The 23,071-nt window shown below is 46.4% G+C and overlaps 1 protein-coding gene across 1 annotated transcript in view; it reads right to left on the bottom strand.

Moving 5' to 3' along the window:
• Scn8a (sodium voltage-gated channel alpha subunit 8) overlaps positions 1 to 22,711 on the bottom strand; it is a 169,231-nt gene extending 146,520 nt beyond the window's left edge. The window contains exon 1 of the mRNA XM_036207633.1: positions 22,590 to 22,711. The gene's annotated coding sequence lies outside the window, so the exon portion shown is untranslated. The remainder of the gene's footprint in view (positions 1 to 22,589) is intronic.
• Between the last annotated feature and the right edge of the window lie 360 nt (positions 22,712 to 23,071).

The following is a 23,071-nucleotide window of genomic DNA, read 5'->3' as shown; positions in this document are numbered from 1 at the left end:
GGCAGCAGTGGCCACAGCAGCCAGATGAGAGTTCTGACCACATCCCAGTGGCACAGGGAGACCTGACTTCCTCTCCCACCTTCTTGTCATGGAGTTCCCAAGAGGCCTCAGGAGAAGGGAGGGAGACCTGGGGACAAAAGTCCAGGACTTCCAGGCCACGGAGCTGCACAGGGAAACCACTGGACGGAGAAGGCCGAGGAACAGGAGGAAGGAACTCAACAGAGCTGTAAACCCTGGTTCTCAGCTGCACACCATGTCATGTCAGAGGTCTGCAGAGCTGAACCACAGCACACTGCCAGCGGGTCTGGCACTGATGAGTAGTAAGGTAAGTTTTAAAAACTACACAATGCCAACTCTAGTCTGTGGACTCAAAAAGGACCCTGAAGGCTAACTGAAGCGTCTGCCCAGTGAAATGAAAAGAAACATTTCCTCCTTGGTAAACGCCGCCTTCTAGCTTCTGTTCGGCCACTGCGCTCTCGGACTCAGCAGCTGTGGACACGTGCACACACGGGAGAGGCTGCAAGTTCATGATTGCTGGGGAAGGGAGGGGGACTTTCCTCAGTGGTGACTCCACTGGTAACTTTTCTATGGTGCTCTAATAAGTAACCCCCACCCATGCCCATGCAAGCAACCCTAACTAAACTCAGTGGGTCACATAAAACCAAAACAAGAGACATCAAACCTGGGACAAATGGCTGAGGTGAATATTTAACATATCAAAACAGACCTAGCTGCCAGTTCTCCCAGCATCCCCCAGTCCCTACCCATTACAGGGCCCTCCTGGATGACACACCCACCCTCTCCCTGAACTTGCAGCCCCGGGGCTGGGCTGCTCCTCCTATAAACCAACCATTTTGGTCACCAGCTGTCTTTGCACGTTGGGCCTCCTGGCTGCCTCCTGGCTGCCTCCTGGCTGCCTCCTGGCTGCCTCCTGGCTGCCGCACCTGGCCCCTGCCCACTCCCCAGCGTGGCCCAGCTCAGCCTGGTCATGTCCACTCTGGACTCTCCCACACACCTATAATAAACCCTCTCCTCCATCACACCGAAGAGCAGTCATGTCCTTTCCTTTCCCTTTTCTTTCTTTTTTTTTCATTCACTCACACTATGCACATAAATGTAGGAAAATTAAAACCACATACATATACATATAAAGCAATGGAAGAATAAATGTACTTGAAGGTAGACAGCAGAAATTATCCTAGTTGAACAGCAGGGGGAAAGGGTTTTAAAATGAACAGAGCCAAGCATGGTGATACACGCCTGTAATTCCAGCACTTGGGAGACAGAGGCAGGAGGATCACAAGTTCAAGGCTGGCCTGGTCTACAGAGTGAGTTCTGGGCCAGCCAGGACTACATGGAGAGAGTTAAGAAACAAAACAAGAGGGGCTGGAGATATGGCTCAGAGGTTAACAGCACTGACTATTCTTCCAGAGGTCCTGAGTTCAATTCCCAGCACTCACATGGTGGTTTACAATCATCTATAATGAGATCTGGTACCCTCTTCTGTGTACATAATAAATAAATAAATCTAAAAAAAGAAAAAGAAACAAAACAAGAAAAGGAAAGAACAGTGGGCTGGGGCACACAGAACAACAGTGCATACCCAGCCCGCACAGCCCTGGGCCCAATCCCTGATATAAACACACTCTCAAATACGACCGACCCCAGTCAACTGGACACACATTACTGTTAAACCCTAACCCTTCCTTTCTTATTCATCCCCAAGCTCCCACTAATATTAATCTCACAATATAAAACATTCCAATTTTTTAAAAGTCCTATAAACTTTAAAAGTCCATACACTTTAAAAGTTGTTTCTAAACTGGGCAGTAGCAGTGCATGCCTTTAATCCCCAAACTCAGGAGGCAGATGCAGGCAAATCTCTGATATCAAGGCCAGCCTAGTCTGCAGAGTGAGTTCCAGAACAGCCAGGGCTACATAGAGAAACCCTGTCTCAGAAAAACTCAAAATAAATAAATAAGAAAGTTCAGTTTCTTTAAAATATCCACAATCTCTTTCCAAGTTCAAATTCTCTCTAAAACTCCAGATTCTCCTAACTGTGGCTCCTGGAAAACCAAAACAAGCTACAAGCTTCCTTACCCAAGAAGGAAGAACCAGGACACAGTCACATTCAAGGTACACTGTGGAGCTCAGGGTCAAGATCTGCCAGGCTCCAAGAGGCTTGCCACAGTGACCCACAGGCCCAAGTCAGCTCCACACCACAGCTACCGCTGTCCCTGGTGGCTGTCCCATGGTACTGGTAGCTCCCAAATGCTTAGGTCTGCAGGACAGCTCCGCTGCACCTTCCCCAATAGCCTATCCCAGGCTCACTCAGTGAATCTGACCCTGCCACATGGTGCCAAGCCTCAGCTTTCCACATGACTCCCTCAGTCCTGGGGCTTCACTGCAATGGAGGCTGCATGTTCACCAATGCCTCTCATAGTGCTGAGCCTCACCTGCTCTCCAAGACCCTGTCATACCTTCAGAACCCCACGTGGAAGACTTGGACATATGACTAAGTATGGCGGCCAGCACAAGGTACAATCCTCTGGATCCCATCTGTGTGCTTACTCTCAGAAAGCACTTTCTAAAAGATTTTGCCACAATGGTGCTAGTCTCTTCCTACCTACAGCTGATTCTTCAGCCCCAGCTGATGGTATCAATTGTCCCAGAAAGGTGGCTCTTGGTTCAATATGTCACAGAAACAGTCCTGAGGGTCTGTGCTTCCCTCGGACACTTCCCAAGCCAGGCCTCCACTGTCTGCACTGTTCTCAACCTTCTTCCATTCTCCCACAAAATAGTTCCATGACCTCTGAGCACTTGATGAATTGATCTTCAAGTCCAAAGTTCAAATGCTACTACCACAATCCTCCCCGAGACACATGGTCAGGCCTGTCATAGCAAACCCCATGACCTGCTACCGATTTTTGTCTTGGTGAGAAGAGTTTCTGTTGCTGTGATAAAACACCATGATCAAAAGCAACTTGAGGAAGAGAAGGCTATTTCATCTTCCAGCTTGTGGTCATTATCCACATGCCAATACTCAAGGCAGGTAGCTGGAGGCAGGAACTGAGGCAGAGGCCATGGAGGCGTGCACTCAGAAACTCATGGCACCTGAAGCACCTGTATAAGGTGTGTATAGATCAAGCCAGCCAAAATTCCAGCACAGACTCCATGCCTCACTGAGGAGCTATTGGCCCCTGGTAGCTGCTGTGGGGGTGGGGGAATCTTTTCTTTCTTTCTTCCTTTTTTTGTTTTTGTTTTTGTTTTTGTTTTTGTTTTGTTTTGTTTTTGTTTTTCAAAACAAGGTTTCTCTGTGTAACAGTCCTAGCTGTCCTGGAACTCACTTATGTAGACCAGGCTGGCCTTGAACTCACAAAGAGCTGCCTGCCTCTGTCTCCCAAGCGCTAGGATTAAAGGCGTGCGCCGCCGCCGCCGCCGCCGCCGCCGCCGCCGCCACCACCCAGTGAATCATTACTTTTTTAATGTATGGCCACTGGTAGACTTTCCACAGTGGATGGCTCCATACCCACACACATAGGCTATCAGAGAGGAAAAGACAGAGACACAGGGGACACACACACACACACACACACACACACACACACACAGTTTGGAGGGGCCGTGATAGGGAAGATTTGGGAAGGGCTGGAGGGGGTGACAAGGGGTGGATATGGTCATGTTTCATTGCATATATGTATGATATCTTCAAGAATAGAGAAAAATTAACACTGAAATTAAGAGGAGCTATTTCACACACTATCATACAATTAAGATCTTTGTTAGTGGTTTCACATCACACTGCTTTGTTTTTCCTAATCAACCTCCTTTTGCTTTACAAAGAAAAACTTCTTCACAAGGAAGGAAATGAAATTACAAGGAAACAGAACTTCAAGACGGGAACACTAGGAATGGAAACTGAGTGAATTCGGGAGTCTGTTTCACTTCACTTAGTTCTTAAAAATATGAACGAGGATTGAAAGCACAAAGCCCAATGCTAGGGGCTTCTCAACAGAAATACGTGAGACCTAAGAGAAGGTGAGGAAACCTGCCCAACCAACACATCGTTGTTCCCATTTTAACAGTAGAGTATTAACTTCAGGCGCACTGAACATGTAAATATGTGCATAATTCCCAGTGTGACACTAAGGAAATTGTGTAAAGGGGTACAGTAAGAGTAGGGAGGCAGAGGCAGGTGGATCTCTGTGAGATCGAGGCCAGCCTGGTCTACAGAGTGAGATCCAGGACAGGCACCAAAGCTACACAGAGAAACCCTGTCTCGGGGGGAAAAAAACGAGTAAAATCTAAAACCCTGCATATAAATTAGTGTGTGTGTATGTGTGTGTGTGTGTGTGTGTGTGTGTGTGTGTGTGTGCGCGCGCGCGTCCCAAAAGAAAGGGAAACGGACACAAAGCAAATAAAAGACAAACAATAAGACAATATTTCTAAATTAAATGTTAATAATTACTTTAAATGTAAATGATAAACACTGAATAGAACAGAAAATGTCATGTGGGATTATTAATCCAGGAGTACACATTTTCAGTTAAGCGAGATGAATAAATTCTAGAGCCGTGCCGCACAATGCTGTACCTAAGTCAATAGCATGGGTACAGCACACGTACACAGCTTTCACCATGTTGAAAACAAAGACACAGAAATAGACGGGGAGAGAGAGGCTGAACTACAAAAAATAAAAGGACATACTATATGTTGTCTACTAGAAAACCCACATTAAACACGACTTGCAGGCTAAAAAGAACTAAAAAGAATGTGAATTATAAGATTGTATCCTAGAACAGAAAAGGACACTATTAGAAAATAATCTATTGCTTAGTGATACAACATTACATCAATGTAAATATCTCAGTTTTCATAAATGTATCACGCCATGGTTATATAAATTGAAGAAAGCTAAGTAAAGAGGATTCAGGAACCCTCTGTACTATTTTTAAAACTTTTCTCTAAGTCTGAAATTACTTCAAAATAAAAAGACTTTTTAAGTAAAAAGGGGATAAAATGAACATCATGAAACTATGCATCATCAGAAAGCGGGAATGGCTATATAATAGATCAGATTATAGATTTCAAAGAAGGAAAATTACGAGGGGTACAAAGAGATATTAAATAATAACAAAGGATCAATTCATAAAAAGACAAAAAACTAAAATGTATATATGCATATGTGTATGTATAAGTGTGTATATGTATTTATATATATGTATATGTGCATATCAAAAGAGCCTTAAAATATACAAAACTGATAAAGTTGAGGGAAGTAGTACACAAATCCATGATACAATTAAGGACTTCAATTTTCCTTTCTCCGCAATTATTAAAATAAGCAGACAGAAAATAACCAAGGATGCAAAGAAATTGAAAAATATCATCAACCAACTGGATCTAACTAATAGCCACAGATGATTCTCCTAAAAACAGGACACATATTCTCTTCAAGGACATATGGAACATTCAACAAAACAGACTTTATTCGGGTCAAAAGATAGACCGTATTTTAAAGCCCTGAGCTCATATAAAGTGTCCAATGAAATAAAATTAGACAGCAGTGGCCAGTGGTGACACACACACACCTTTAATCCCAGTACTCTGGGAGGCAGAGGCAGGCCAGAGCTATGTAGAGAGACTCTGTCTTTAAAAAAATAAATAAATAAAGGAAAGAAAGAAAGAAAGAAAGAAAGAAAGAAAGAAAGAAAGAGAAAAGAAAGACTGAAAAATATCCCAAATTCTAAACCACATAGAGGAAGTCTCAAGGAAAATGAAAATTCAATGTATTAAAATTTGTCAAATACAACCACAGTAGTACGTGGAGCAAAATTCATATAACTAAAAACTTACATTACCGCAGCAGGAGGATTGTGAGTTCAAGGCCAGACTGGGATAGATAGTAAGATTCTGTCTCAAAAACCAAAATAGGAAAGGGAGGAGGGGGACGAGGGGAGGAGGGGGAAGAGGGGGAGGAAGGAGAGAGGGAGAGGGAGGAATGGAGAGAGCATGGACAGATCCAGTCAAAAGTACAAGTTTCCAGGTGAGAAAGAAGAACAAATTTACTCAGAATTACAAATTAGAAACATAAGAATTTCTATAAAGATGAAAGAGACATCACTATAGCCCTCACAAGCATCAACAACAAACAAATGTACACTTGTAAACTGGCCTGCTTAGATTACTGAACCAATTCCCTGAAAACAACACAATACCCACTCCAAAGACATAAGTACCCTAAGTTCTTGTACAAATCTGATTGAAAATCCTCATAAAAGGGAGCCTGAAGCTTAGATGGTGTGAGGTCTGAATGAGAATGGCCCCCATAGGCGCGTAGATTTGAGTGCTTCATCACCAGGGGTGGACTCTTTGAAAGGGGAGGGGGCTTAGGAGGTGTGGCCCTGTTGGAGGAAGTGTGCCACTGGGGATGGGCTTTGAGGTTCCAACAGCCTACACCAAGCCAAAGTGTCTCTCTCTTCCTATGGATCAGGACACAGCTCTTAGCTACTGCTCCAGCCAGCGCCTGCCTGCATGCCGCCATGCTCCCTGACATGATGATAATGAACTAAACCTCTGAAACTGTAAGCCAGCCCCAAATAGATGCTCTCTTTCATAAGAGATGCAGTGGTCCTGGTGTCTCTTCACAGCAATAGAACAGTGGCCAAGACAGATGGTTTCACTGGAAAAGTCTACCAACCACATTTTTCTTTCTCTGATTTATTTGCATGTGTGAGATGCGGGACTTAAACATGTGTCCGTGTGCAGATGTGACATGCACCTGGGATGGGACGGTAATCAGTACTGAATGTCTCCCTCTACCATAGTCTACCAAGATTTTAGTATTTTTAAAGTTTTTTAAATTTTGTGTGTGTGATATACCCATACATGTGTGCATAGACCTGTGCACTGGAAGCCAGAGGAGGACGTCACACGTCCTGCTTCATCACCTCTGCCCTAGCTTCTTAAGACAGGGCCTCTGGCCATTGCCCAGTGAGCGGTGGCAGTCCTCCTGGCTCTACCCTTCATAGCCCGGGTGTCACGTGGGTGCTGGGGCTGTGAACTCAAGTAGCCAAGCCCTCTTGCCCACAGAGTCACCTCTGCAGCTCCTGCAATTCATTTTCAAGACAAATCTCTGGCTGGAACTAGGACCTGCCACTTCAGCTAACCTGGCCAGCTCACCAGGGAGGCTGCCTGGCTCTGCCTCGACCCCAGAGCTGGGGTTACAGCTGCATGGTGCACAGCCTCACACCCAACTCCGACATGAGCACCGGCATCTGAACTCAGGTCCTCGAGCTTATCTGGCATGCATAAACCAACTGAGCCATCATCCTAGCCCTCTACCCAACAGTTAATGAAGGAATTTGATGAAATGTTTCCAAAGGCTAATATTATCAACACCAAAACAAAGAGAATCCAAGGGGAAAAAACATTAAAAACTACCAACTAATTTTCTCAAGTAGATGCAAAACTCAACAATTTGTTGTTGTTGTTGTTGTTGTTGTTGTTGTTTCAGAGACAGGGTTTCTCTGTGTAGCCTTGGCCATCCTGGAACTCACTCTGTAGACCAGGCTGGCCTCGAACTCAGAGATCCACCTGCCTCTGCTTTCCAAGTGCTGGGATTAAAGACATATGCCACCACACACTGCTCAACAAAACATTAACCAATCGGTACAACAATGTGAGACTAACACTCTGCAAACAAGTGTCATCCATCCAGGAACACAAAGACTTGGATATTTGAAAAGCAGCGCAAATCATCTATTAGTGAAGTAAAGAAATACACAGTCGTATCAATTCACACAAGAAAAAAAGAAAACACTTGACAAAATTGAATAACCATTCTCGACAAATTATCAAGAGACAGAACTTGACCTGGTAAGAACATCTACAGGAACCAACTTAATGATAAAAAAACTAGATAGTTTTTCCTAAGAGCAGAAAGAAGGCCCACATCTGTATCTTATTAGATGCTTGCAATAAAGGAGAAAAAAAGATATATAAATCCAAATGGAAGAAATTAAACTGTCACTTTTCACAGACCATTCAATTGTCAAGAAACTCACACAGCAGCTTCTAGAATCAGCAACTTAGTTTATAAGTTGTAAGACACAAGTTCTCATTTTTAAAAAATCCATTATGTTTCCACATTCAAGAAATGAATTAGAAACCGAAGCCTAAAATAAAAACATTTGTATTAGTTAAAAAATAAATGTAAAAGTGTTCAGAATCTACATGCTTAAACTACAAAATGGTGGCTGGTGGGATGGTTCACCAAGTAAAGGCAGCTAGAACCGAGTCTAAAGACCTAAGTTCAATCCCTGATCCCCACAGGACAGAGGGAGAGACCAGAGTCCCACAACAGCCCTCTGAATTCCACAAGTACACCAAGGCGCGCGCACGCACGCACGCACGCACGCACGCACACACGTGCGCGCTCACATACACACACACACAAACACACACACACACACACACACACACACACACACACGCTAATAAATAAAATATAATAAGAAAACATTTAAGCCTACAAAATGCTAATGTCAAATGGTACCCAAATAAATGAAGAAATATATCACATTCATTGATGAGAAGCCAGGATACGGTTAATAAATCAATTCTCAAACTGATCTATATATTTAATACAGTTCAGATCAAAAATGCCTGTAGGAGTTTCTGCAGATATATATAAGCTAATTCTGTCTGATTTCCACAACAATTTTCATAGAAGAACAAAGTTGGAAAACTCATATTACCTGACTTGAAGTCTTCCTGTAAAGGACAGTTATCAAGAGTGGTGTGTGAAGACAAACATACAAAGCAATGGGACAGAACAACATCCAGACAGACCCACAGACAGAGCCAACTGACTTGAAAAGGTGCAGAACCTTAAAACTCCAGAGAGAAAGGGGAATCGGCCACGACGGAGGAAGTGTGAAAGCAATACAGCAGAGGAAAGCCACAGTGCAGAAGGAACTCAGGTCTAGTGGAACACCACCACACCCTGAAGGACATCCAGGACCACCCGGGTCAGACCTGAATCACAGGTCTAGTGGAACACCACCACACCCTGAAGGACATCCAGGACCACCCAGGGTCAGACCTGAATCACAGGTCTAGTGGAACACCACCACACCCTGAAGGACATCCAGGACCACCCAGGTCAGACCTGAATCACAGGTCTAGTGGAACACCACCACACCCTGAAGGACATCCAGGACCACCCGGGTCAGACCTGAATCACAGGTCTAGTGGAACACCACCACACCCTGAAGGACATCCAGGACCACCCGGGTCAGACCAAAAGGGCTTACCTATGTCATTAAAGACAATCCAAAAAAGAGGAAAGTGGGCAAGTTGTACTTAACCAAAAAACTTTAAATTTAAAATTTGTCATTACAAAAGAGAAGAAAAAGAAATGTTGGCACTGGGGGAAAATATGTCCAAATGATTAATCTAAGGAAATACTTTTTTTAAGCCATAAAGAAATTCACAATAGAAAAGCCAATATATTTTTAATGGGCAAAGTATCAGAACAGACATTTCACCACAAATAGACAGCAAACAGCATGTAAAAAGATATTTAATATCATTAGCCACTAGAGAACTACAAACTGAAACCACAATGAAATACCAATGACTCTTTATTATTAAGATGGCAGGGGTGGGTGGGGGGAAGGGACAGATGGATGACCAAACAATGTGACCACCAAGGATACAGAGCACTTGAGCTCCAAGCATCCCTGGGGGGAACGCACAATGAGAGAACCACACTGGAAAGTAGTTTACTAGTTTTACCCTTAATGTCTTGGTGGCTTAAGGTACAGCTATGCAAGCCTGAGCTCAGACCTGCAGCATCCACAAAAAGAGCTGGGCACAGAGCATGCCCTGCAGTCCCAGCACTGAGGCACAGAGCATGCCCCTGCAGTCCCAAAACTGAGGCACAGAGCATGCCCTGCAGTCCCAGCAATGAGGCACAGAGCATGCCCTGCAGTCCCAGCACTGAGGCACAGAGCATGCCCCTGCAATCTCAGCAATGAGGCACAGAGCATGCCCTGCAGTAAAGATAGGAGAAGCTGGCTGACCAGCCAGTCTAGTCAGGAAGTGAGCTCCAGGTTCAGTGAGAGACCCTGTCTCAGCAAAACAAGGTGGAGAGTGATAGAGGACACTTGATGTTGACCTCTGGCCTTCACACATGCACACACATGCATACCCTACACATGTTATACAGCACCGAAGACACACACATACTTACTACATATACTTACTGTACTTCCCAGCAGTCCCATTTTTATTTGTTTGTTTGTTTTTCAAAACAGGGTTTCTCTGTGTAGCCCTGACTGTCCTAGAACTCACTCTGTAGACCAGACTGGCCTCAAACTCAGAGATCCACCTGCCTCTGCTCCAAAGTGGTGGGACTAAAGGCGTGCACCACCATGCCCAACTCAGTAGTCCGAGTCTTAGGGACTACCTCTGAGAAATATGAATTCAGACTTATACCCAAACCTGTCCGGCAGCCATTATTCACAATAGCCAGGAATATCCCACAGGCCAACTGGCCATCCACAGAATTGAACAAGCAGATTGTGAAATGCAACGCTAGACAGAATAAAACAAACAAGTCACTTATATACAGTGGGAGACTACTCACCAATGATAAAGAACTGATTGGCACAACAGAAATCACCAGGATATTATACTGAACAAAAAAGGCCAGGCTCAAGATGCTAGATGCTCTGGTACGATTCTATTTATACAGCCTTTGGGAAGGGTGGGTCATAGGAAAGGAGAGGCAGTCAGGGCTTGCCGAGAGTTACCCATTGGGACCCCTGCAGAAGGACTACAAGAGGAGCTTGTGAGGGCAGGAGAACTCTTCTCTGTCTTGACAGTGGTTACACTTACATGGATCTATACATTTATTAACTCAGAATTTAACAATTTCTTTCTCAATTTTGCTGTTTACAGGTTTAAAAAGAAAACCAAAGCTGTTTGACATAGTCAAACACTGTCTCTAAGATAGTGCAGAAGTTATCCAAACACTAGCCACACTGAGTCTATTCCTGAGAAAGAAACAGCCTTCTCTGGGGAGAAAACCCTAACAGGAAGGACCCCAGACTGTAGGGAGTCCCTGCTGCCCCGGGCACACGTGCTGTTGGCCTAAAGACAGAACTGCAGTTGCAGGTTCTGATCCCTCAATTCTGGTCATAAGAACATATTTTCTTTCCCAAAGTTTGGACTACCATCCATGCCTTGGATTCTACAAATCCACCACTGACTTTACAATTCTATGCCCCCAATGTCCACAAAAGAGTTCCTACTATGCTGTGTGATTAAATACCAGCACCAACAGCTCAGGAAACCTACAACTCCACACTGCTCAAGAGAAGAAGCACCCACAGGAGCTGCTGGCTCTGGAGTCCCACAGAAAGTGACAGAGACACTTCCCTGCCTCCTGACTTTTTCTTTGTTCATGAGATTTTTTGCTCTGGAGTCCCACAGAAAGTGACAGAGACACTTCCCTGCCTCCTGACTTTTTCTTTGTTCATGAGATTTTTGCTCTGGAGTCCCACAGAAAGTGACAGAGACACTTCCCTGCCTCCTGACTTTTCTTTGTTCATGAGATTTTCACAACAGGCCATGACAAGGGATGAGTGGTGGCTCTGACAAAATTCCTCACAGTCCCCCAGCAGCACTCTGGGCTTTTCCAATCCACACCTTACCACCAGACACCAGGAGGCAGCCTGCTGGCGAACAGGAGATAAAACTGTCCATACTCACAAGCCCTACAAGCTATGAGGATGAGGGTAACCCTCAACTTAGCAGCAGGCACACTGCATGTCAGTCCTCAAGAGTCAGGCTAAGTATATCCTGCTTAAATGGGTACAGGAAGCACTCGGGCTAGCCAAACAGCAAGTCTTCAGTATCTGCTCGGCACACAGGAACAAAAAGGCTTGACTTCACTCTGGAAAGCTTTTGAAGCAAGGATCTACAACAAAGTTTTAAACCATACTCTTTGGGCACTTGAGGGGGACTCCTCCAGTGTGTAAGTGAAAGCTATGTGACCCCTGCACCGTCATTACGAGAAACACTGCATGTTACACACCTCTTCCCCTTTTCTGGAGACAGGAGAGAAGAAAGATTACAAAGGGTCTGGAAGACTCCTACAGTTCACTATTTGTTCTTTGCACTAGAACATACAGATTGCTCCCTCTGTCTGCAGGTCTTCTAGTAGACATGCCTCGCCCAGCCCAGTTCCAGAGCGTCTTCACAAGGCCGTTTGATGCCTTAGGCAGGTGCGAGCACACAACTCGAGCATAGAGTTGCTCCCCATGGAAGTGCTGTGAGGACGCTGTGCACCCTATGTGGAGTGCTACACCTATTTCCATCGTGCTCATGAACTTGGCTTGTCCCCCTGGCTCCACAGCAAGCCCCGGGGGGCCACTGCCAACTGTCTGAGCACAAAAAGGTGGATGGAAAGGAATTCGCAAGGGCTCAAGTTACTCAAGCAATTTTAGCGGCTAAAAATTCTTAACCGAATTTTAAGAAATTTTAACAAATGAGATTATTTTTTACTGAAGCAAATTCCTGGCATGCTTTTTCTCTAAACTCACTTTATTATTTTGGGATACACATTCTGATATTCCAAATACTCTTTTATTTTATTTTTCTTTTCTTATTTGAAGATCTTTGCTAACTGGGAGCGGCAGGAACAAGACCAAGTTCCCCGTGTATGCCTGTGCTGCAAATGACATTCAAGTCCTTTGCAGGGCCAGTGGCCACTGTCACATATAGAGGGCTCATCCAAGCCCAAGACTCAGCACTTGAACTGAAGTAACAGCATGAATAAGATCTCGCCCTCTTCCCTCTGTTCCTACAAGCTAAAACCTTTTAGAGGCTTCCTCTAGAACCCCACTCACTTCTATTTGGAATAGAAGGCAACAATGCAAAGGAGAGGAAGAAGGGAATCCACTGTCTCGGCAAAGACAAAGCTCTCCATCAGTCTTCGCCTAAGAGAAGGTGTGTGATCCTTATTCCCGATCCTCCAGACTGAAGGGCAGTTGAGAATATCAACAACAACAACAAAAATAGGTTAAAAGTATTTGAACAGAAGAGGCGGCAGAATACTGAATGAGCCAGAGGACCAAGAAGCTGAAATCTGAACCTAAAGTTACCTAAACAAACCTCAATGATGACACCGCCAGTTGACGTGCCAGTGTGGATGGGGGACATCTCACAAGGCCCCACTCCCGGATGAAGAGCTACAAGCAAGTAAAGACTGTTGGGCAAAGGGCCATCAATGATCAGCCCCTAACTGGTGATCCAATACCAAGCACTCAGACCAAAAAACACACAGAGGGCGACACGAAATGGACTCAACAAGTTCCATACATGCAACAAAAACAAAACCCTCAGAAGCTCATGGGGAGAAGAAACTCCTGCAGAAAAACAATTTAAAAATTAGACAAATGTTACCGAAACAAAAAACATCGTGTAGCACACACATTCAAAAATATCCATGTAACACACACATTCAAAAACATCCATGTAGCACACACATTCAAAGTTCTATTGACTTCCTTTCCTGTCAGTCCTGCTCACGTGACCACAAGTGCAAGCTTTCACCAACAATGAGGCCAACTCAAACTGCCAGCCACTTGGCCGTGCACGCCTTGCTCCGTGCCATCCTGTAAACAGGGCTACACGATGCCATGGCTTTGATCATGGGTCATTTAGTACTCCTCTAAGTTGTCTATGCTTTCCACTGACTGAGAAGCCTTCAACGGTGCCTAACTCACTGCTATTTTTGCAGGCTTACCTGCAACTGGGGAATTCTACCCAGCCCACCTAGACTGCCCACGACTCCCCAGAAAGAACACTCTACATTCTTTACCGTCTCAATTTGGCTCACAGCGAGCTCAAAGCACACAGCTTCCAACAACCTGTTTCTGACCAAACTGGTTTGAAAATTTTCTGAAAATTCAACTTTCTAGCCAGGCATGGAGACTCTCAAGAGGCTGAGGCAGGACTGCCATGAGCCTGAGGTGAGCTTGGACCAGATGGTGAGTGAAGCCTTACCTGGGGGATGTGGGGGAGGGGATCAACTTATTAACTAATTGCCAACTATACCACTCGGTTAGCAATTAAACCCTTTTCAATCACTGAATCATGAACCATTAAGAAAACCTATTCGTTTTTAATATTCTGTGTTTGCTCTTTATTTAACCAGGTAAGTTTCTAGAACACAGAAATTGTTCGTACATCTCTCAGTAGCGGCTACACTCCTCTCCCTCAGTTGTACTTGACAACTTTTCTAGACCATGACTTCCTCTACACTCACTTCTAAGAAGTGTCTAATGGAAACCCTAACTTTTTACATTAAGTACCCCAAAACAGTAGAATATAAATTTCATCAATAAGAGGAAAACATAGAAGAATTGTGTATATCGTAAAGAAAGGACTGATGTAAGATAGTCTAGAATAAGTGATCAAATCATCAAATTATTCAAAGTCCTTCTAAGTGAGCTGGGGAGATGGCTTAGCCATCAGGAACAGCCTGGCTGTTCCTCCAGAGGACCCAGGTTCAATTTCCAGCACCCACACGGCTGCTCACAACAGTCTGTAATTCCTGTAACAGAGGATCCAAAGCCTTCTCCTGGCCTTTGCAGGAACCAGGCAAGCACATGGTATAGACATACATGCAGACAAAACTCCCATACATACAAAGTAAATAAATATTTTAAAAAATAGTCTTTCTAAAAGATGACAGAAATAGTTGTGGGAGCCAGAGGAGCTACTTTGTGTATGTGCCCAAATAGTACTTATTGTATTTATGGGGTGCATACTGGGTGGCCAGGAGACAGTAAAAAACAGCTCAACTTTTTTATTTTTGAACCCTCTACCTCTAGCAACTATTCAAGTAAATACAAAGGGTGGATTTTTCAAGCAGAATGGAAGCGAGAACACCAAGAATGTCTTTGTAGAAAGGTTCTTAGAGGGGTTAAGAACATTACCCCAGCCAGGAGTGGTGGCACAAGCCCTTAATCCCAGCACTCGGGAGGCAGAGGCAGGTGGATCTCTGAATTCGAGGCCAGCCTGGTCTACAGAGTAAGTTCCAGGATAGCCAGGAATGTTACACAGAGAAACCCTGTCTCAAAAAAAAAAAAAAAAAAAAAAAAAAAAAGTTACCCCTTTTACCATAAAGCAAGAAAATGCCCTCCAGTTTTCCTAACACAGAAATCAGGAAAAGAAAACAATGTGCCATAAAGTTAACATACAAGGTAAAACAAAACAGATTCTAACCAACAGATTCCACCTTCCTTAAGGTTCTGTACTCTGTCCAGATCAGGACCACTGTACCTCAGATATGAGCCCAGACACGGACCCACAGGAGTCTTCAGGAGCACACAACTCGTAGTAAGGCGTGAGCAGTGCTCATGTTCACAATATTGTGCCTCCCTGCCCCCTCTGATGAATACTCCCAACATTTCCCTCCCCAGCCCAATATTGATCTTTAAAGCATGCCTATTATACTTGAGGTATTTTCCCCCAAAGAACCATGGGTCACATCTTTTTACACCAAATCTTAGGAAATCCAACTGAGAATTCTGTCATAGGAGGTCTCTGGTACTCTGATCTCTGAGAAAGTTCTGCCAGGCTCATCCCAACTGCTTAATATTCCTCTGCAGTTTAATAAAAATGCACTAATTGTTTTCATTTAAAATCGTTTGTATTCAGCTTATTGCCAAGACAAAAAGGCAGTAGTGGATGTGGCGCCAGAGCTCACTACATTATCCTTAATTAAAGAACTCCTCAACAAGGATCCAGCCACACAACAGACTGTATTCACTCCTGAGACCACTGCTCAGCAAGGTAAGGCAACTGTTACCCACGGTGGTTTGCAATGGACTCTGGTCTTAACAATTAAAATAGGAAGAGATCATACATGGAAATGGATTGCTTTTTCTTTCATTATCAATTATTATCTAAATATTAAAATTAACCTAACTAATTTATCTGACTCCCAAGTTCACTCTGGTGGAAATGCTAATAATCAGTTAAGAACAAACATGAAGAAAACAGATAACTGTAATTCAGAACTTTTCTGTGTGTCTGCACTGCCTGGGCCTCCAAAGTCTCTAACAGCATCCGAGCCGCACAGACCAACAGAGCAGGGAAGGAGTCGGTTCACAGGACTTTTGAGGGATTCCATGCTCTCCATTTCTAGACCCCTGGAGAAGCCCCAGTGACTCAGGAAGCCTCTCCTTACCACTATAAGGCTATAAAGATGTTCCAAACTCTCCACATAACGTGTCAGTCACACATGCATATGAATACATGTGCACGCATGCATACACATACACACACACACACACACACACACACACACACACACACACACCCCAAATCAGCTCCCAGGCCTAACAGAGCTTCAGTCCCAAACTAAGAGTATCTCTTAGGCCAGTGGTTCTCAACCTTCCTAACGCTGCAATCCTTTAAGACAGTTCCTCATGTTGTGGTGACCCCCAACCATAAAATTATTCTGTTGCTACTTCATAACTGTAATTTTGCTACTGTTATGAATACAAATGTAAATATTTGATATGCAACCCCCAAAGGGGTTGAGAACCATTGTCTTAGACCCTCAGGGTCCCGGCTTCTGAGCCAGTTTTCCTCATTCTGGTACATCTCTGTGCCTGAGGAAAATCTTGACTGTTATCCTCCCTCACCTGCGCTCTCCTAGCCTACCAGCTCCCACCCCAGGAGCACCAATCCCCAGCGAGCCCCGTCCTCCAGCTCCCATACCAGCCTCAACCTGGCATTGGCAAAGATGTTCCAGGTGTCAACAGCCACCCTTTCCTACGGTCCTCGCTGTAACACAGGGTTGGCAGTGTGAGAGCGTGTAGGGGTCACCACATCGGGGAGAAGGAGAAGCACACACAAAGATGTGATGGTCCTTTTCAAACATAGCCACGCTCTGACTTTCGGGGGTCAGAAGGTTAGGACAGACGCAGAAAGAGAATGCATGCTACTCAACTGCTTCTCGACACTTCTTTGGGTCATTTTACCTCGTTCCTCCTCTTCCGAAACGCTTCTTCAGAGGTCCTTCTGCCTTTCTCAGAACCTTGCACTGTGCCCACTCACTAAGATATGTTTAGCTACCTAGGATAATGATAATTTCTTAAAATAAACCAAAACTGTTCATTTTACTTGGTTCTGTGAACATCAGAATGTAACACCATTTAATGGGGGAAATCTTTAAGTGTGGATCAACCAATCCCAGTAGCTGTCTGTGCTCTACCTCTCAAGTGGTCCTCACGCCTGCACAGCTCCACCTTCTGGGCACGCTGTCTCCCTAAGCTGTAGCACAGAACAACGCCTGCCTGCCATACCTAGCTCTAAAAATCACCAGCTAGAAGGGTATTTTCAATTTTGGTAAACAGAGTCATAATGACCAAAGGTATGTCCTAATATGATACCCATTCAGACATGGCCATTCAAAGTCCACATACCACTAAAACTAAAGACAGAAGCCCTCCAAACTCTACCACACTGATAACACCCACTTATGTGAGAACAATGGTGGGCCTAGTCCACCTTTAGATCTGTAGATAAAACAGCCTGTGAGTGCCAAACCAGTCCTTTGTGGGCAGGAGCCACCACAGCTTAGTTCAGGAGGGAACAAGGGAAGAATTACTTTGGGAAATGTAATGATGATTTTCCTCCTCTGAAACTAGCACTGTCCATTCAGGTTAAGGCACCTGCAGACCCCGCCTCCGAATCCAGACTGACATTAAGGAGCTGTCTGTTTTTCGGACCACTGAAACTTAATACAGTACATATAACTAAATCAGACACACATATAAATACCCTCTAGCCTGCTAAATCTCAGAAACAGATTTTATTTAATCCCCACAAACACTGCAATGAAGACATTATTATTACTATTTTATAGATAAGGGCAACTGAAACCCAGAGAAATTAGATAGCTTGCTCAAGGTTAAAAGGCAACTGTCTGACTCCAAGGCCCATAGATCTTACCTATGTAAGAAAGTAACTATGGCAACTGGCTGGGTCGTTTCTCCTCAATCTGTAACATAGTATTTGACAAGGTGTCCTAGCCATGTCTCCCCAACTTCACAAAGAGACGGGAAATTTTCAGAGGCTTTCTCCTTTTTCTTTTCTTTTCCTATATTTATTTTCTACCCTTTTACAAACTATTTTTAGGTTAAAAAAAAATCACTGAGCTCAACATGGAGGTCACACAACGTTTCTGCAGTCAATAAGTGCACAGGGCCAAGTTCTGTTTTTCCCTTTCACTTTCTACAGTCACAGAGCTTGAGCATGGCATAGTTTCAGCAACTGTGCCCATGTCTCATACAATGCCTTACTTATGAGGATCACGGGCCGACACCAGTCATCAAGCCACTGGTTGGGAAACATTGTCTTTATTCCTCTAGTTAACTTGCTACATTTTAGCCAAGAGACTTCAAAAGAAAGGTTTATTCTGTGAGCGAATTCATTGAAGATAGTTTTCTGAAAATTGTTTAAAGGATTAAGGGGGAAAGTAACGGGAAATACAACAGCTTAATGTCTGAGTCCCTGGGTCAGGTAGACCCTGAGTTTAAGAACCTGGAAGACACAGTTTGAAAGTAACTGTCATTTGGGTAACTTCTGCAAGTACACCTTGAAATTGAAAAGCGCACTCAAATGTGGCCAGCGCTTTTGCTGAGCTTGTAAAAGTCAGGACTTTCTTTCATGCTGTTTCTGCAACCAGTGTGTGTTATTTTTATAACTGTGGCAACTACCCCTACTCTGGATGCGCTGTTTAACTCCTTCTCTATGAGATGGGCTTTCTGCCCTTTTCAGTATAGCCCACAGGGGTTAAATAGTCATTAAGTAAAGCAGGTGCTTCCCAGAACTGTTACATAACCCAGCACATGAAAGACAGCTTTCTTTCCATTCAGAGAACCCCCTTTCTTACTTTAGGCAGCCATGATTCTCTGCATTCTTTCCAAATAGGTGGAGTATCTTATCAATTCTCAACAAAATATTGTCTCAATTTTCTTAGTTGCAAGCATGTGAAAGACATTTGCCCCTTACAGAGTTCCGATGTATGTCCTTCAGTGTTATACATGCTATCTTTTAAGAGAGATTAAAATATTTCAACCACTGTGGATGAACTAGTTTCATCCATGTTGTTAGTGAGTTCCCTACCAAGTATTCAAAGCAGAGTTGTCCTATAAGAAAGCTTCCCAGGTGAGGCAGGAGGCTGAACATGCTGAATTCTATGCTCCCCTTTCTTCTTCTTCTTTTTAATTAATTTATTTTTTTGGGGGGGGAGGGGTTTTCTCTGTGTAGCTTTGGAGCCTTTCCTGGAACTCGCTCTGTAGACCAAGGCTGGCCTTGAACTCACAGAGATCTGCCTGGCTCTGCCTCCTGAGTGCTGGGATTAAAGGTGTACACCACCACCACCCAGCGATGCTCCCCCTTCTTAATTTATGATTTTAAACACATTTTAGACCAATATACCCTAGTGACACAATGGATCACAAGCTAGCCTGCTGAGTCCCTTTCCCAGCTCACTGTTCAGATCAACCTGGCAAAGATGCCCTTCAGATTCAACTTAACTTGGTAAGCTATCTAATTGCTTCTGACGAAGACCAAACTACTGTAATATTAACAGTGTCTTGCTATTTGAAATGACAACAATGTGCTGAAATCATGCCATCAGCAGAATATATGCCTAACCTATGGATCTGTGGCAGCCTATAAAGCATTGCCTCCGTGAGGGGCACAGGCAAATGAGGAGTTACGTGGGAGTAAGAAAGACGTGATAACTAGACCTTCAACCTCAAGTACAACCTTGCTATGCACGCACAGGCAGATCCACACCCACAGGAAAGCCTGCTGTTCACACACCAGACCCAGTCCCTTCCAGCCTGGGACTTCAGCACACAAGCCAGGGAGCTGTCCATTCAGCACCATAGCCGATTCCCCCTTCTAGTTCCAGCATAAAGCAAAAGAAAAGGCCAGACGGACAGGGGGTGGGGGGAATTGCTGAGGGTCCTCCTTCAAGAGATCAACTACATAGCTACTCGTTTTTAAACATACTATATACCAGGTTATATCTTTTATTAATTTAAAAGAAAAGGTTCCAAATATCTGTATGAAAGTTGACAAAAACCTCAAATGAAAACCAAAAGCATATAAAGTCAGCCTCCCAAGCTGACCCCAAGAAACCAGTAACTAACTGGCCTGCACCATCATGAACTGCACCATCATGAACTGCTTTACAATGCCCACCACATCCCAGTAAGAGACATCACATCCACACACATCAGATGTTCTGAGAACACAGAACATGCTTGCAGCCCTCTCCAGAGAGCTTCAATTTCTAGGACAGACAGAATGCTCACAGAACACCAAACCATCGCTACCCCCACACACAGCAATCAAATCCTCTTTCAGGGAGAACTGAAGGCCTTATGGGTCATGAGTTCCAAAGGAGAATGCTGCAGTGTTTCAAGAGCTGGGTTACTGACAATATGCTAAAAGCGTTCAGCATTTTAAGTCCGAATCCCCAGCTCTGCCACCCTGGTACTGGCTAGCAATGTTGTCCAGCCATTTGCATTACACATCAAAAACAATTTTTTGAGGAAAGAAAAAGACTCCCTCTCCCATATCTCCTAATGCACATGGAGAAAAGGGAAGAGAGCCTGGGAGACGGTGAAAAATCTACCACACCCGAAATCTCCTTGGAAAGCTAAAATAATCCCCGGTCCTAGCACATACCCCTCTAAAGAATCTCTGGGTTTAAAGTCGAGAAAGCAGGTATAAAAAGCTCTCCCCCTTTGCCCCTAAAGGCCCTCACCCACACTTCCTGCTTCCTATCCCTGCCCTTCTGGATGCCCATTGTGCATTAAAAGCAGTTGCCCCTGTGCAGCGGAGCTTGCGGAGTGATTATTCTCCCTGCCCCTGAGTTTGGCCAGATGCAATGCAAAGTTTCTTCTATGCCCCCCAACAGATGACATTGATTAGGAACAGTGATGCGAATCTTGGAACCTCCAGTTATAAAATGTATTCCCCCGTGCTTAAAAAAGCTGCAGTGTAAGTGAGGGAGAGGGCATAGGGTGGAGGAGTTGGAAGGAATGCACAGTTTGGAGAATTCCTGTTTATTAGGCTGAAAAATTATTCCCCCGCCGTCCAAACTAGAAGCTAGGGACACTGAAGGGGTCTGACAGCCCCTAGTACCGCCCGGAAAGTTAACTGCCAAGTCTCCACCGGTGGTTGCCGGCAATGGAGAGAGGATGGAGCGGAGCTCCCCGGTGAAACGCAGAGGTTTGCCGGTCCCCAAGGTACCGAGAGCAAAGTAGAGAGGAAGGGTCCAAGCCCTGGAGCTGGGCAAACAGTTCTGTGTCCCAGCGCTAAGGAGAGAAGCCCAGGGTGCTGCTGCCCGTGGTAAGGTGGGGGAGGGAAGGGAGCAAGGAGAGGAACCAGCTCTGCATAGGGTGGCGTAGGGGTGGGGGTGGGGGAAGGGGATATTCTGAAAGTGATGTGCTCTGATGCAGGAATCCTAGCCTGCCAAGGAAGGTCGCGGGGGGCTCCAACATAGCCCCGGAGCACCCCGACGAGAGGGGCACTGCTACAGCCCAGCCGAGTAAAGGAGTAGAGGACAGTAGGTGTCCTGACCGCCCCACGAACCCAGGAGTCCCCCGGCTTCTGCAGTTGGTAGCAATGTGGAGCCGGATGAGGGAGGATTCAGTAAGGACTGGGGGAGGGGGCAGAGCTGCTGGGGCTGCAGAGCAGCCTGAGAGCCCCGGTTGGGCTGGCACTGGGGGGGCTGGGTGCCGGCTGCAGCAGTTGAGGGGGTTGCCGGGGCAAGCCCACGTCCCCGGCGCGACCGGGAGACCTGGAGGGTAAAGGTGTGCAAGGGTGGGAGCCGGTGGTCCCCCATTCTCCTCGGGAGCCCCGGCAAAACACCGTGGAAAGGGAGCAAGACTTCCAAACACCCGTTCCAAAACACGGAAGGGCAGGAACCCCCGCTCCACGGCCACGCGAGCCCCGGGAGCCCCGGGAGCCCCGGGAGAGCGAGCCCCGCGGCCCGCGAGCCGCGCCGTGCGCTCTGCGGCAAAGCTCGGGGCTGAAGAGGGGCGAGCCCGCTCCAGGGTCCCGGGGCGAGACGGGGAGCCCAGGCCGAGCAGCGGCGCCGGGGCGGGGGCGGGGGGGGAGACCTCCGGGGCGACTTACGGCGGCGGCGGGCGGGCGAGGCGGCGGCGGCCCTAGCGCGGGGCCCGGGAGGCGCGGCCGGACTGCAGAGGCGCCGAGGCTGCGGCGGGCGGGACTGCGGTGGGCGCCATCTTGGAGCGCTCCCCGCGCCCGCCCCCCGCGCCGCGCGAGTCCTTGCATAATTGATGACTCGCGCCGCGCGCGCCCCCGCCGCGCGCGCCCCCGCCGCCGGTTCTTCTCTCACCCCCCCCTTCCCCCAGGTCCCCGCGCGACCCTCCGCGCGCGCCCCCCGCCCGCGGCCCCCGCGCCCGCCCGCCCGCTCCCCGGCCCGCCCGCCCGTCCGTCCCGCGGCCACCTACCCTGCCGGGCGCGCCCGCCCGACCGCCCGCCCGCCTGCCTGCCCTCTCGCTCCCGGCTCGCCGGCCTGCGTCCCCGCGCTCCGGACTGGATGCGTGCCGGAGCCCGGCCGGCAGGGGGCGCCGCGCCCGAGCGCCAGCGAGCGTCCCCGGGCCCGCCTCCGCGACGCCCCCGCCGGCCCCGCCAGCACCGGCTTCGACACCCGAAAAGGTGCTCGCTCTGCGGCCCTGGTCAATGACAAGCTTCTCTCCTCCTCCTCCTCCTCGCTCCTGGGCACACTCGGTCACCGTGCAACCGCAGCTGAAGTTTCTGACGGATCGACTGGGTCTTGGGTCCACCGAGAGTTGTAACGCGGCAAATGGCAGCCGGGGTTGCCATCGGGGCCTGTTCTGAGTGGCAGAGACGCTGCTCCCCGGCAGCTTAGAGGTCACCTTACCCTCTCTGAACTCAGTGGGTCGCTCTGTGGAGTTGGCATGAGCCTCTG

The sequence above is a fragment of the Onychomys torridus genome, chromosome 16 (assembly GCF_903995425.1).
Source record: "Onychomys torridus chromosome 16, mOncTor1.1, whole genome shotgun sequence".
In the NCBI taxonomy this organism is placed as follows: domain Eukaryota; kingdom Metazoa; phylum Chordata; class Mammalia; order Rodentia; family Cricetidae; genus Onychomys; species Onychomys torridus.
Note: the sequence above shows the minus strand (reverse complement) of the source record. Positions and strands in the feature narration are given on the sequence as shown.